The sequence below is a fragment of the Pogoniulus pusillus genome, chromosome 17, assembly GCF_015220805.1.
Source record: "Pogoniulus pusillus isolate bPogPus1 chromosome 17, bPogPus1.pri, whole genome shotgun sequence".
Classification (NCBI taxonomy): Eukaryota; Metazoa; Chordata; class Aves; order Piciformes; family Lybiidae; genus Pogoniulus; species Pogoniulus pusillus.
Genome location: NC_087280.1, coordinates 15735033 through 15748261, shown reverse-complemented (window position 1 = coordinate 15748261; position 13229 = coordinate 15735033). Strand labels below are relative to the sequence as shown.

General features: G+C 41.0%; 1 protein-coding gene across 2 annotated transcripts in view; it reads left to right on the top strand.

Moving 5' to 3' along the window:
- MAP2K5 (mitogen-activated protein kinase kinase 5) overlaps positions 1–13229 on the top strand; it is a 169228-nt gene that overhangs the window by 107757 nt on the left and 48242 nt on the right. The gene's annotated exons all lie outside the window — the stretch shown is intronic.

Here is a 13229-nt window from a genome sequence, read left to right as displayed (position 1 = left end):
CCCCAGACTTTGCCTTGTGTTTAAGGTGAGTTTGGAGGGTCGGCCGAGGGTTAGGAAGCAGAAGGATTAGTCACACAGACAGCAGATTAGAGAGAGAGAAAAGTGCAGCCCCAAAACCAGAGAGCAAACAACTGCCTTATCTGTGTTGATGTTCTTGTTCTTATACAGCTCAGCAAGCCTGTGAGTGCCGTAGACATCACCATTGTTTCCTTTGCACAGCCTATCATCTAATTCTTCTCACCAAAACATCCCAGCTAGGCTCAAACTAGCACATAGCATAAAACCCCTTTAGCAGGGTGTGATGCTGTAGGATTCTGTGTAGATAGGCACTTCAGGGTCTATTCTTCCCCTGATGTGTTTGAATAATTCTGTTAAAACTAAGAGGGATGGTGCAGGTGCTCACATAAACACAAAAAAATAGTCATTTGAATAAAGTTCTTCCCTGCATAACCATTTAAAAAAGAAAAGAATCCCCTTTTACCAAACCCAGCTGCTAGCCCATAGTCCACCCACTACCTGAAGAAAAGGAAGTTAAGTTTCAAATTCCATTTTAAAGTTCAATTTATATTATTTTGATGTTAGGCATCTATGCAGAAAGTGCAGTAAAAAAAAACCAAACCAAAAGAAAATCACACCCAAAAAAAGCCAAACAAAGGAACACATAGAAAAAAAACAAACCACAAAGTATATTTGAAGTTGCCACTCCAAAGATGTGCAGTGGCTGAAGAAACCACTCGAGGTTTGGGTTAATGGCAGGGATTTGGATTCACTACCTTGTCTGCAAACACTGTGAGGGCAAGGATTTGTCTGATGGTAATGCAATTGAGGAGGAATGAAAAGGATTGCCCACTAAATATTCTCGGCTTGTAGTCAAACTTTGTACAAAGCAGGATGCTAAAAGGACCTCGCATCCATTAGGGAAATATTCCAAAGGAATAGGCAGTACTCAGCTGTTAAGGGTTTAATCAGCTCTAGGAAAGCAGGGATCACCAGTGCTGGATTTAAGATGTTTTTGCACTGCAAGAAATATTTTCCTTCCTTTGGTCTCGTTGAAGAAAATTACACCAAAATAACCTGAAGTTAAAAAACAAGAACAACAACAACCAAAAAAAACCCAAAAGTGACCAAAAAAAAATTGATGGGAAAAAAATTTGACACCCCTCTCTCAAAAAAAAAAAAAAAAAAAAAAAAATTGAACAGAAATAAATGGTCTAAAAAGAAAATGGATCAAAACATGAGAAAAAAGGGCCAGAAATAAAATAGACCAAAAATAAACGGAATGAAAAGAAAATGGACTAAAAGAAAATGGACTAAAAGAAAATGGACTGGAAGAAAGTGGGCTAAGAAGAAAATGGACTGGAAGAAAGTGGACTAAGAAGAAAATGGACTGGAAGAAAGTGGACTAAGAAGAAAATGGACTGAGAAGAAAATGGACTGGAAGAAAGTGGGCTAAGAAGAAAATGGACTGGAAGAAAGTGGACTGAGAAGAAAATGGACTGGAAGAAAGTGGACTGAGAAGAAAATGAACTGGAAGAAAGTGGACTAAGAAGAAAATGGACTGAGAAGAAAATGAACTGGAAGAAAGTGGACTAAGAAGAAAATGGACTGAAAGAAAATGGACTGAAAGAAAATGGACTGGAAGAAAGTGGACTAAGAAGAAAATGGACTGAGATGAAAATGGACTGAGATGAAAATGGACTGAGATGAAAATGGACTGAGATGAAAATGGACTGAGAAGAAAATGGACTGAGAAGAAAATGGACTGAGATGAAAATGGACTGAAAGAATATGGACTGGAAGAAAGTGGACTAAGAAGAAAGTGGACTGGAAGAAAGTGGACTGAGAAGAAAATGGACTGAGAAGAAAATGGACTGGAAGAAAGTGGACTAAGAAGAAAATGGACTGAGATGAAAATGGACTGAAAGAAAATGGACTGGAAGAAAGTGGACTAAGAAGAAAGTGGACTGAGAAGAAAATGGACTGAAAGAAAATGGTCTGAGATGAAAATGGACTGGAAGAAAGTGGACTAAGAAGAAAATGGACTGGAAGAAAGTGGACTAAGAAGAAAATTGACTGAGATGAAAATGGACTGAGAAGAAAATGGACTTGAAGAAAGTGGACTGAGAAGAAAGTGGACTAAGAAGAAAGTGGACTGAGAAGAAAGTGGACTGAGAAGAAAGTGGACTGAGAAGAAAGTGGACTAAGAAGAAAGTGGACTAAGAAGAAAGTGGACTAAGAAGAAAGTGGACTGAGTAGAAAATGAGCCAAAAAGAAGTGGACAAGAAAGAAAACAGAGTAAAAGGAAATGGAGCAAAACCAGGTGGAACAAAAAGAAAATGGACTCCATAAAAAGTAAAAAAAAAAAAAAGTTCCCCAAAAAAAATTAATTGAACAGAACAAATATTGACCAAGGGGGAAAAAAAAAAAAGGACCAAAAAGAAAATGGTACCAAAAGAAAATGGAACAACAACCAAAAATTTTGACCAAAATGAAAAATGTGCCAGGAAAAAATGGACAAAAAAAAAAATCCCCAAACAAAACATTGAACAGCAACAACAGCAAAAACTTGAACAAGCAAAAATTTGACCAAAGAGGGGGAAAAAAAAATCAATTAAAAAGAAAAAAATCACCCCCAAAATTGACAAAAACCATCTACCAAAATCAAATCCTGTCCCTTCTTCTACCCCATTCATCTTTACCCCCTCCCCCAAATCTGAGCAAATACAGCCCCTGGTATTGTAAAGCTTTGAATGTTTTCACAGCCCATTAATTTATTACTTCTCTTGCCTCATCTTTAAATTATTTTTTTGCCTATTTTTTCCCCTTTTATTTTTTTCTCCCATCCCCCCCCCCCCCCCCCCCCCAAACTCAGCCTCCCCGCTGCTACAGCGATTTTCATCTTGTTGTTAATTTTCCCTGCTCCATATGGAGCTCCAGACATTTCACCTGGAGGCTGTACTAGATTTTGCTGTAGCGATCGCACTTCCGGAGGCCAAAACTGTCATTTAAGGTTCCTGGTGCATCTGTCTACGCCAGGCTTTTTTAACACCGGCACCGGGAGAGTGTGAATAACAAATGGGATGCACCTGAGATTCGGATGATTAGTGTGTTCCATGAAATCCAGGCGACTCCTCAGCAGATCGCTGGAGGGATGGGGAGGACTAACCAGCTACCACCCCGGGTTGAAGCTTTCCACTCGCTCTCTACTCAACACCTTCCGCTTGGGCACCAACATCCCGGCAGCCTCAACGCGCCGGGGAGAGGAAGGAATATTTCATCCTGCCTTGTCATTGATTAGAAAAGAGCCCTTTAATTTCATTTCACCCCATGTTGTGATTAATTTGCATTCTTTGTCAGAAGTTAATGGAGTTTTTTATGGTTCACTCTGAAATCCTTGAAGACATCAGAGTTGATCTGATGTTTATACAACCGCCAGCGGAATTTTTTCCCGTGATTGATGGGGAGCTTGATGTTATTCCAAACGGCTTTTTAAGCTGTTTTTAAGAATTATTTGAATGAAATGCAAGCAAGATATTGTTATAACGAGCAAGATTATCTGTTAAAAATCTGTTTCAAATAAAGAACGTGATAAGTGGGGGGGGGGGGGGGGGGGGGTGGGGAGAGGAGGAAGGAAGGGGAGAGAAAAGATCAAAAAAGACAGGAGAAATGATGACTGCAGGAGATGAAATTGTTAAAATAGATAATCCATGCATCCAAAGAACTTATTTCAAAATCTGGTGAAATAGAGACCTTAACTGAAGACTCTTTACATTAAGAGTTTATTTTTGCAGGATAGTAAATAATTGGAGTGAATTAGTGAAGAATTTAGTGAGACTTTGGTTTTGCTCCCCCTCTTTTTCTTTTATTCTCCCAGCTTTTTCTCATTTTTTTAATTCCTCTAGATTTTTTCACCATTTAGTTATTTTATTCCCCCATCTTTTTCACTTTCATTTTTTTATTCTCCTAGCTTTTTCCCCTTTAGTTTTTTTATTCCCCCAGCCTTTTCACTTCCTTTTTTCTCCTAGCTTTTTCCCCTTTAGTTCTTTTATTCCCCCAGCCTTTTCCCCTTTAGTTCTTTATTCCCCCAGCTTTTTCACTTCCTTTTTTCTCCTAGCTTTTTCCCCTTTAGTTCTTTTATTCCCCCAGCCTTTTCCCCTTTAGTTCTTTATTCCCCCAGCTTTTTCACTTTCTTTTTTCTCCTAGCTTTTTCCCCTTTAGTTCTTTTATTCCCCCAGCCTTTTCCCCTTTAGATTTTTATTCCCCCAGCTTTTTCACTTTCTTTATTCTCCTAGCTTTTTCCCCTTTAGTTCTTTTATTCCCCCAGCTTTTTCACTTTCTTTATTCTCCTAGCTTTTTCCCCTTTAGTTCTTTTATTTCCCCAGCTTTTTCACTTTCATTTCTTTATTCTCCTAGCTTTTTCCCCTTCAATTTTTTTTATTCTCCCAGCTTTTTCACTTTTATTTCTTTATTCCCCTAGATTTTTCACTCCTTATTTATTTTATTCCCCCAGCTTTTTCACTTTCTTTATTCTCCTAGCTTTTTCCCCTTTAGTTCTTTTATTCCCCCAGCTTTTTCACTTTATTCTCCTAGCTTTTTCCCCTTTATCTTTTTTATTCACCCAGATTTTTCCCCTCCCTTTCTTTTACTCCCTCAGCTTTTATACATTCCTTTTCTATGCTCACAGCTTTTTCCCTTTCTTTTTTTCATTCTTCCAGCTTTTTTACCTTCAGTTTTTCATTCTCCCACCTTTTTCACTTTCATTTTTTCAGTCACGCAGCTCTTTCACATTTTTATTTTCATTCTCCCAGCTTTTTCACCTTCCTTTTCCCCAGCAAGGCAAGCACAGAGCACTGGTGTCTCTAACTGGGAGAGACAAGACTGTCAAGCCTGTTAGTTCAACAAAATGATGACATATTACTCGTTTCCAGGAAGAGACCTTCTTAAATCCCACTGCAAAGAAAAAATAAGTGGATAATAGGAAATTTTATAGCCCAGGAAAACACTTGCTATAGACTTGCCATTGCTTTGCTCAGGAAGAAAATAATACAGGGCTGGGGGAGGGGGGTGGAAGTCCCCCAAAATCCAGTAAGCAGTGTGCTTTTTGCTCCTCCTGTGAGGGAAAAGGCTTTGTACTTTTCCCAAATCCCAGCATATCAAAAGCATCGGATGCAGAATGTGCTGCGGCTGCTGGGTCAGATCCTCAGCTGGAGCAGATGACTCTGGGGAACGCAGGGGACAATGCAGCCTTACACCAGCTTTGGGACACATCTCCTTTTGCCAGCAGGGGGAAAAAAAAAGATTTTTACCAATTTCTGTAATTACTTCTTTTAATTTCTCCTACCAAATCTGGCTTTTAGCTATTAATTTTCTTTTTTGATAGATTTTGGGGTTGGATTTCTATTTTTTTTTTCCTTAACCTTTTCACCAGCAAATTCAACCATGTGAATTTCTGTGGGCAAGATTTAATTCTAGCTCCAAAAGCTCCTGTGCAAGCTCTGCTGTTTTTAAAGCAGCTTCATTTATTTACTGGCTCTTAGTTTGCTAAATAATTGCATGGTTTTTCAACCAAGTTGCTGCTTTCCTATCCCTGCCTTAGCTCGGTCTGAGCTTCTTTTTGTTCTATGTAATCCATACTATTGACCAAATTTGGCCTGGTTTCATTTAAATGTAAGCAGGTTGTCAAGGAAAAAAATACTTAGTTTAACTTGGCATGTAAAGTAGCCATTTTACTGCTGGTTTTTTTTTCAATTGACAGAAACATCCTTTAAACATTCATTTATTTTGAGAGAATAAATTGAGGGGTTTGTTACAGCATCTTTCCTAGCAAGACAGAAATGTTTTCCTTCCAGATAGATCATTATATCCACCCATTTCAAAGCCATTAAACACTGTTCAAATGCTAATGCCAAAAGACTGAATTAAATTAGGAGGTAGTATCTTAAATATGATAGATTTGGGCAAAGAGTTTTGCTTTTAGACTAGATGCCAGAAATCACTGAACAGCATTTTAAGTCATCTGCTATTATTTTAAACTCTTCTCAATTTGTTCACAGAGGTTTCACTGCATATATCATCTGTGAGCTAACAGTCTTCAGACACGTTTTGATTTAGTATTTCTGCTCCTTCCCCGGAAATAAGTCAGAACTTCAATTTTATCTATCAGAAACTTGGTGGCAAATGGGAGTTTTAGTTCTGCTTTTTTCAAAATGGTGAAATGTTAGCAAAAAAAAAGAAAAATAAATTAAAAATCTATTAGAAACACAGGATATAAAACCAAATCAGTAGGGTTTGTTTTAATGTTTCTCCTTTTTATTTGTTTTTACATGTTAAATTGAGGTTTGAATAATATGGTCAGGCTTGGAAATACAGGTAACTAACTGCAGTGATGGTTACTACTAAACCTTTTAGAATATGCTTAAGTATCTTTTCCAGATGATTTAAATATCTTTTCAATAGCTTAGGTTTCAAAAGACTGGTGTGTGTATTTGGTTGTTTTCTAACCCTGACAATTCCAGGCAGTCTGAAGTATCAGGGTTAGAATCATAGAGTCAGTCAAGGTTGGAAGGGACTACAAGGATTATCTAGCTCCAACCCCTGCCATTAGCAGGGACACCCTACCCTAGATCAGGCTGGACCAGAGTCTTATCCAGCCTGACCTTAAAACACCTCCAGGCATGGGGCCTCAACCACCTCCGAGGTGGTTAGAGGATGTTCTGTGACAACGTTCCAGGGCATGTTCCATGCCTGTTCTCCTTGTCCATTGCGAGCCTTGTACCTGGCACTGCCATCAGCTTCAAACCTCTGAAAAGCTCAGTTCATTCCAGGAGGATGATAAAAACTACTCCAGGTAGTCACCCATGGGTGCATCTTTGTGATCAGGATGGAAGTTTGTGTTTTTCAGGTAGTTTTGGTGCTGTCTCCCTGCACAATCTGTATTCACTTAATGCAGTGAGCCAGTTTGTTGCTGCCTGGTATGGTCCTCCCTTCACAGCACTGTGATGAGACTTTTTTGTTTGCAGAAGTGAAACAAGCCCCCAAAATGATGTTTGTTGACATGAGACCTACTTACCAGGAGGGACCAAAAAAAAACCAAACACAACCATCCAGGAGGAAATACTGAAATCTCAGAGAATTTGTTTTGCAGATATATGAGGATGTCCTGCATGAGTTGGTGCTTCTTTGCATGGGAGATGTTCCTGTAGTGCTTGAAAGGAGATGTTCCTCCCAGTTCCTTTGTTGGATGTTGTCAAGTGGCTTAGCTGATTGAAAACTTCAGCCTGGGAGGTGGACTCTCCCTCAGAGGATAGCAAGCAGTGGGAGGATTGATTTGTGTGGTTGGTTTTAGGTGGTCATTTGTGAACTGTCAGCAACTACTAGAATTGATGAAAATTAACATCTCTCTGAAAAAGATCTCTTGGCTCCCATGAAATGGGGATGAGGAGAATCAAGGCTGCAGTAGATCCTGCTCCCTTTTGCTTGTTTTCTTACCCAAGGTGCAGCTGTGACAGGCACAATTCATGTCTGAGCCCTCAGATGTTCTGAAGAACGAGAGTATCTGCTCCTCACAGATCTGTGAGGGTGTGAGGAACTTTCTGGAGATGGTTGTGGTGGTTCTGATATTTGCTCTTCTTTAAGTCCTCGGAATGGTAGTGCCAGAGGCTGAGGACTGTGTTTCCATCACAGCATCAGTGACCATCCTGAGTGATGGCTGGTTAATGTAGTGAGGAGCCCCAAAGGCCGGAGTAAGAGTGAATCATTTTGAGGTCTAGGCAAACATTTGGTTTCCATGGCAGGTGTTCTTCTGCCAGCCCCATAGAACTGTGGGTTTAATTCATGAGAGAGTGCAGCACTACCTCTCATGGGCAGTCAGAGGACGTAGGAGAGGATGCTCATTGTAGAGTGTGGTGCCTCAACCTGCTTCAGACCTCATTTTAGCTAGAAAAATGTGTTTATGGACCAAATTTTTTGTTGCTTTGGGTTATTCCCTTTGAAGTGTCTCTAGAATTGTCATCTGCAGCAGTCACCATTGATTTTGCAGCTGTTTGGAGGAAGCTCAGCATTTTCCTAGGTGGCTTTCAGTGACAGGCTTCAGCAATTGACATTTTACCTTCTCAAGGTAGAAGTGACTTGCAGTGGTGGGCTCATAAGGAGGAACAGTCCTGGTGGATATTCATCTGCTGCTCTTCAATGCTTTTGGTGTTAGAGGCTCTCTTGATTCCTTAGATGATTTATTCCTCTGCTTTATCAATGATATTTCCTCACTGCAGGCTGCAGTGGTAGTTCTCTGGATAGTGAACATGGGTAAGAGACACCTGAGAGTTGATGATAATGTCTTTAGTTTGAAGACCACATTTTAAGTCTTTTCTTTCTAGATTTCTGGCAATTTTGTGGTCTTCCTTTGAATGTTCTCTAGCTGGCCTGTGGCTCCTTGAGGTGCCCAGGATTAGATGCATCACTCTGATGCTTCAAGGAGGAAGGATAACCTTGTGTGTTTTCAGACTGCCCTCCTCCCGAAGACATCCCACTGTGGTGTTGGTCCTTTTGAGCTGCTGGTCTTTTTTGGTATCACTGTAGCATTCAAGGTTCAACCTGATGGGCCCCTGAGCAACCAGATCTAGTTGGAGATGTCTGGGTGCTAGGTTGGACTGGATGATCTTGGAGGTCTCTTCCAACCTGGTTGATTCTATGTCCCTGCTCACAGCAGATGGGGTTGCACAAGATGACCTTCCAACAAGATCCCTTCCAACCTAATGCATTCTGTGATTATTGCTGCTCAGTTGTGATCAGTTTTTCTATTCCATAGTATCCTCTAGGATCTCCTGGTGTTCCTCTATTACCATGGTGGTCTTTTCACTGAACATGATAAAGATGGGTGGCATAAAGCAAGAACTGCTTGGAACTAACCCCTGTTCTTTTATTGAGTTTCTGATTGACCATCCTTTGTTCTACTTATTGCACTTGGTGTTGTTTGAAACAAGGTCTTGAACAACAGTTTGCTTAATTTCTCTCTGACTTAAGACTGACTTGTCCCATGTCCTGCTGTCTGAGGAACATGTTCTCCTGAGCATCCTGGTCCTAATCCAGTGTAGTGATGGTTGTTGGCTTCTCACAGTCCCTTCTCAGCAACACGTGATTTTTTCATGCCCATTTTTGTTGGAATTGTGTTACTAAACTCTGTTAAAATAGTTTCCTGTGAGAAGTGGCTGCAGTTCAATGGTGGATGAAATAATCTCTCAGATAAATTTGTTTGTAGACCTTTGGGAAAACCAGCCTAATATAATTGTAAGGATATATTTAATATTAAGGTTGATGTGAATTGTCTTTTTAATTATTTTTATTCTCTCTTTTTATTTTTTTTTGCCAGTTTTGTGACAGTGGATGAAGTTTGCCATGTGCAGACTTTGCAGATTGGATTGAGGAAAGGAATTAGAAGGGGTTCAGGTTTATACTGGATTGATGCTTTGGCTTCTTTCAGAAGTATAAATAATTTCAAATGATCGAGAATTTGCCTAATGTATCTGGAAATCCTGCTTTTATTTCAGAGTAAAAGCCATGGTGGTGAAGACCACCTGGAAAGAAATTCTTTCCAGTGAGGATGGTGAGACACTGGAACAGGTTGCCCAGGGAGGCTGTGGACACCTCCTCCCTGGAGGTGTTGAAGTCCAGGTTGGATGGGGCCTTGAGCAACCTGGTCTAGTGGAAGATATCCCTGCCTAGGGCAGGGAAGTTGAAACTGGATGATCTTAAAGTTCCTTTGCAACACAAACCATTCTATGAAATAGTGTATTTACATGTTTCTGTCCCATTTATATGAGGGCAGAGACAAAACAAAGTCTGTGTTGGTCATTTGTCAGTAGGAGACAGTCTTTGTAGCTCCTGCTGTTCAATGAAACTTAACTTTCATTGGTGAAGATGAAAAAAGAAGTTATCTCTACATTTTAAATCCCAAATTTATTTTTTTTATAGAATCATGGAATGGTTTAGGTTGGAAGGGACCTCAGAGATCATCCTGTTCCAACCCCTTGACATAGGTAGGGACACCTCCTACTATTACTGTGAGAATATAAACCTTCTACTGCAAAGCCTCCCTTAAAAATCATAACTGTGTGTATGTATTTCTCTATTTTATATATATATATATGTCCCTAGCTTGAAAAGCAGTATATATGGAAAGAGAAAAATTGTTAACTGATATGGGAAGATCTAACCCTGGGTCACCTGCAAATCTCTCAAACAAGAGCTCCAGGGCAAGTCTTAATTCCAGAGAGTAAAAGCGAAAATTAAAGCTAGAGCTGGTGACTCCTCCAAGTTACCTGAGGTGGATTCATTTCAGTTGCCTTGATTGTGCCAGTGAATATAGTGTGAAAGGGATGGCAGAGGTCTTCTCAGCCACCTCCTGTCCAACATGTCTCCATGGGGACCGAAATGTCACATGATGGCTTGTCAAAAGTTGCTTTCCATAACCATTCGTTAAATGGTAGATGAAGAAGGAGGAAAACTTCTGCATTGTTAACCAATCTGGAAAAAAGGCAGTTGGAGAATGGCCTTGATGCAGGGGTTATCCAAGCCCCACCAATATTTCTTGACCTGAGAAATAATGTGATAGGTTTATCATCTGCCCTGATACGTTGCAGAGTAGGAGAGCCCTGCAGAGGGACCTTGACAGGCTGAATGGGTGGGCAGAGGCCAATGAGATGACATTTAACAAGGATGAGCACAGGGTTCTACACTTTGGCCACAACAACCCCAAGCAGTGCTACAGGCTGGGGACAGAGTGGTTGGAGAGCAGCTGGGCAGATTTGGACCTGGGGGTACTGGTAGATAGTAGCTGAACATGAGCCAGCAGTGTGCCCAAGTGGGCAGGAGAGCCAATGGCATCCTGGCCTGTATCAGGAACAGTGTGGCCAGTAGGATGAGGGAGGTTATTCTGCCCCTGTTCTCAGCACTGGTCAGGCCACACCTTGAGTACTGTGTCCAGTGCTGGGCTCTTCAGTTCAGGAGAGATGTTGAGATACTGGAATGTGTCCAGAGAAGGGCAACAAAGCTGGTGAGGGGCCTGGAGCACAGCCCTGTGAGGAGAGGCTGAGAGAGCTGGGGGTGTGCAGCCTGCAGAAGAGGAGGCTCAGGGGAGACCTCGTTGCTGTCTACAACTACCTGAAGGGAGGCTGTAGCCAGGTGGGGTTGGTCTCTTCTTCCAGGCAACCAGCAACAGAACAAGGGGACACAGTCTCGAGTTGTGCTGGGAGAGGTCTAGGCTGGATGTTAGGAAGAAGTTGTTGTCAGAGTGAGTGATTGGCATTGGAATGGGCTGCCCAGGGAGGTGGTGGAGTCGCCATCCTTGGAGGTGTTCAAGCAAAGCCTGGCTGGGGCACCTAGTGCCATGGTCTGGTTGATTGGACAGGGCTGAGTGCTAGGTTGGACTGGATGATCTTGGAGGTCTCTTCTCACCTGGTTGATTCTGTGATTCGAATTAGAAAGTGTGAGATGTAGTCTCAGTAAAAATACAGCAAATACAAGTTCAAAAATACCGAAGAGCTGATTGAACTTTTACAAATTCACATTATTTCATAGAACCACAGAATTGTTTTGGCTGGAAAAGTCCTTTAAGATCATTCTGTCCAACTGTTATGCCAGCACTGCCAGGTCACCACTGAACCAGACTGAACTGTCTTATCTCTGTCTGTGTCCTGGATTTTATACATCTCAGCAAACTTGTGAGTGAGGTAGACATCACCATTGTTTTCTTTTCACAGCCTATAATCTAATTTCTCTCATTAAAACATTCCAATTAGCTTCAAACCAGTACAGCTTAAAATGCATCTGCACCTTTTTTGTGCTCCTTTCAGGCAGGATTTTCAGCTGTGTCACTGCCACCATTTTGCTGTTTGAAATTACTCCTGAGAAGTATAAAACCAAGCTGGTGACAGTCCCCGAGCCCTGAGCTCTCTGAGCCTCGCAGGGGATAGCGACACACCACGTGCTGAAGCTTTCAGATCCCTTGAGAGAAACCTGCCTCTGAAACTTCTCATCTCCCAGTAGTGCATGAAAACCAGTTAGGGGAGGGATGAGAGGAGCGTGGGTGAAGGGAAAGATAAACCATTTTATGTTGAGTACTTTAAAAACTGTTCCTAATGTGCTATAAAACTGGAGGCTTCTCTTTCCCTTGAACTGTGTGCAGAAGGAGAAGCACCGACTGTAAAGTCGGCGTCACTTTAGGGCTGGTTTATAGTTGCAGGGGGCTGCCCAATAACGTGGTCTCAGGAAAAGGTAAACAACAGGCTTTTAACAGTGAAAAATCTGCCTAATATCAAGACAGCAAAGTTCATCGCTGCTCAGAAGTTGAAAAATACCGACTGTAAGGTTGCATTTTGTAGCGGAGTTAACAGAGGAGCAGAGCGCAGCCTTCCCAGCCGTATATTTGAGGCTGGGAAAATAGGTAATACATCTAACTGGGGAGTCTCTGTGGCATTCACACAGAGGCAAGCAGAGGAGCTTTATTTAATTGAGAAAATGAATCAATTACAATGATGTTGCATCATCAAACGGAAGGGAAATAGCAGCTATGTCATTACATCGGGTAACGGCGTTAAAAAGTAATTGAGTGTCTTAAGCGTTTTGAATCAATTCCAGGTACTGGCACAGCTACCTTAATGCAAAATTTATGAAGATGATCTCAAAATAATACATTGCCATCAAAATTGTGTAATAAAGCCCAGTAACGACGTGTGTGTGTGTGTAAGTGGGGCCAGGCAGGAGCTGGGCCAGAGAGTTGCAGCGGCAAGGGGAGAATTCTGGAAGCCTTGGCTTTGTCTTGCTTGGTTTTTTTCATTAGGAGCTTCAAACACTTTTATTAGAAATAATATTTTAAGTCTCATTTAATTGAGTGTAATCAGATCTATGTGGAGGCTATTCTAGATGATCCCACCTCTTGTTCCTTTTCATGACAAGGCCTATTTTTCCAGTAAGGAAATGGGAATGATTCTCTCTCCTGGATATAAAAATGAACCACTTGTTCATAAGCGCTCATCTTAAGGAGCTCAGAATCATCCCTATTGAATAAGCTGTGTTTGTTTTGTTATTTAGCTGAGTCTGGTTTGTCATTTAGCATCTAGAAGTGAGGAGTGAAAGGAAAAAAATATACTTTTTATACCCACAGAGTATTTTGTTTATTAGCACTAACACAGCAAGTTTATTGTGTTGAATCATAATAGATTAAGATTTGACCTTTA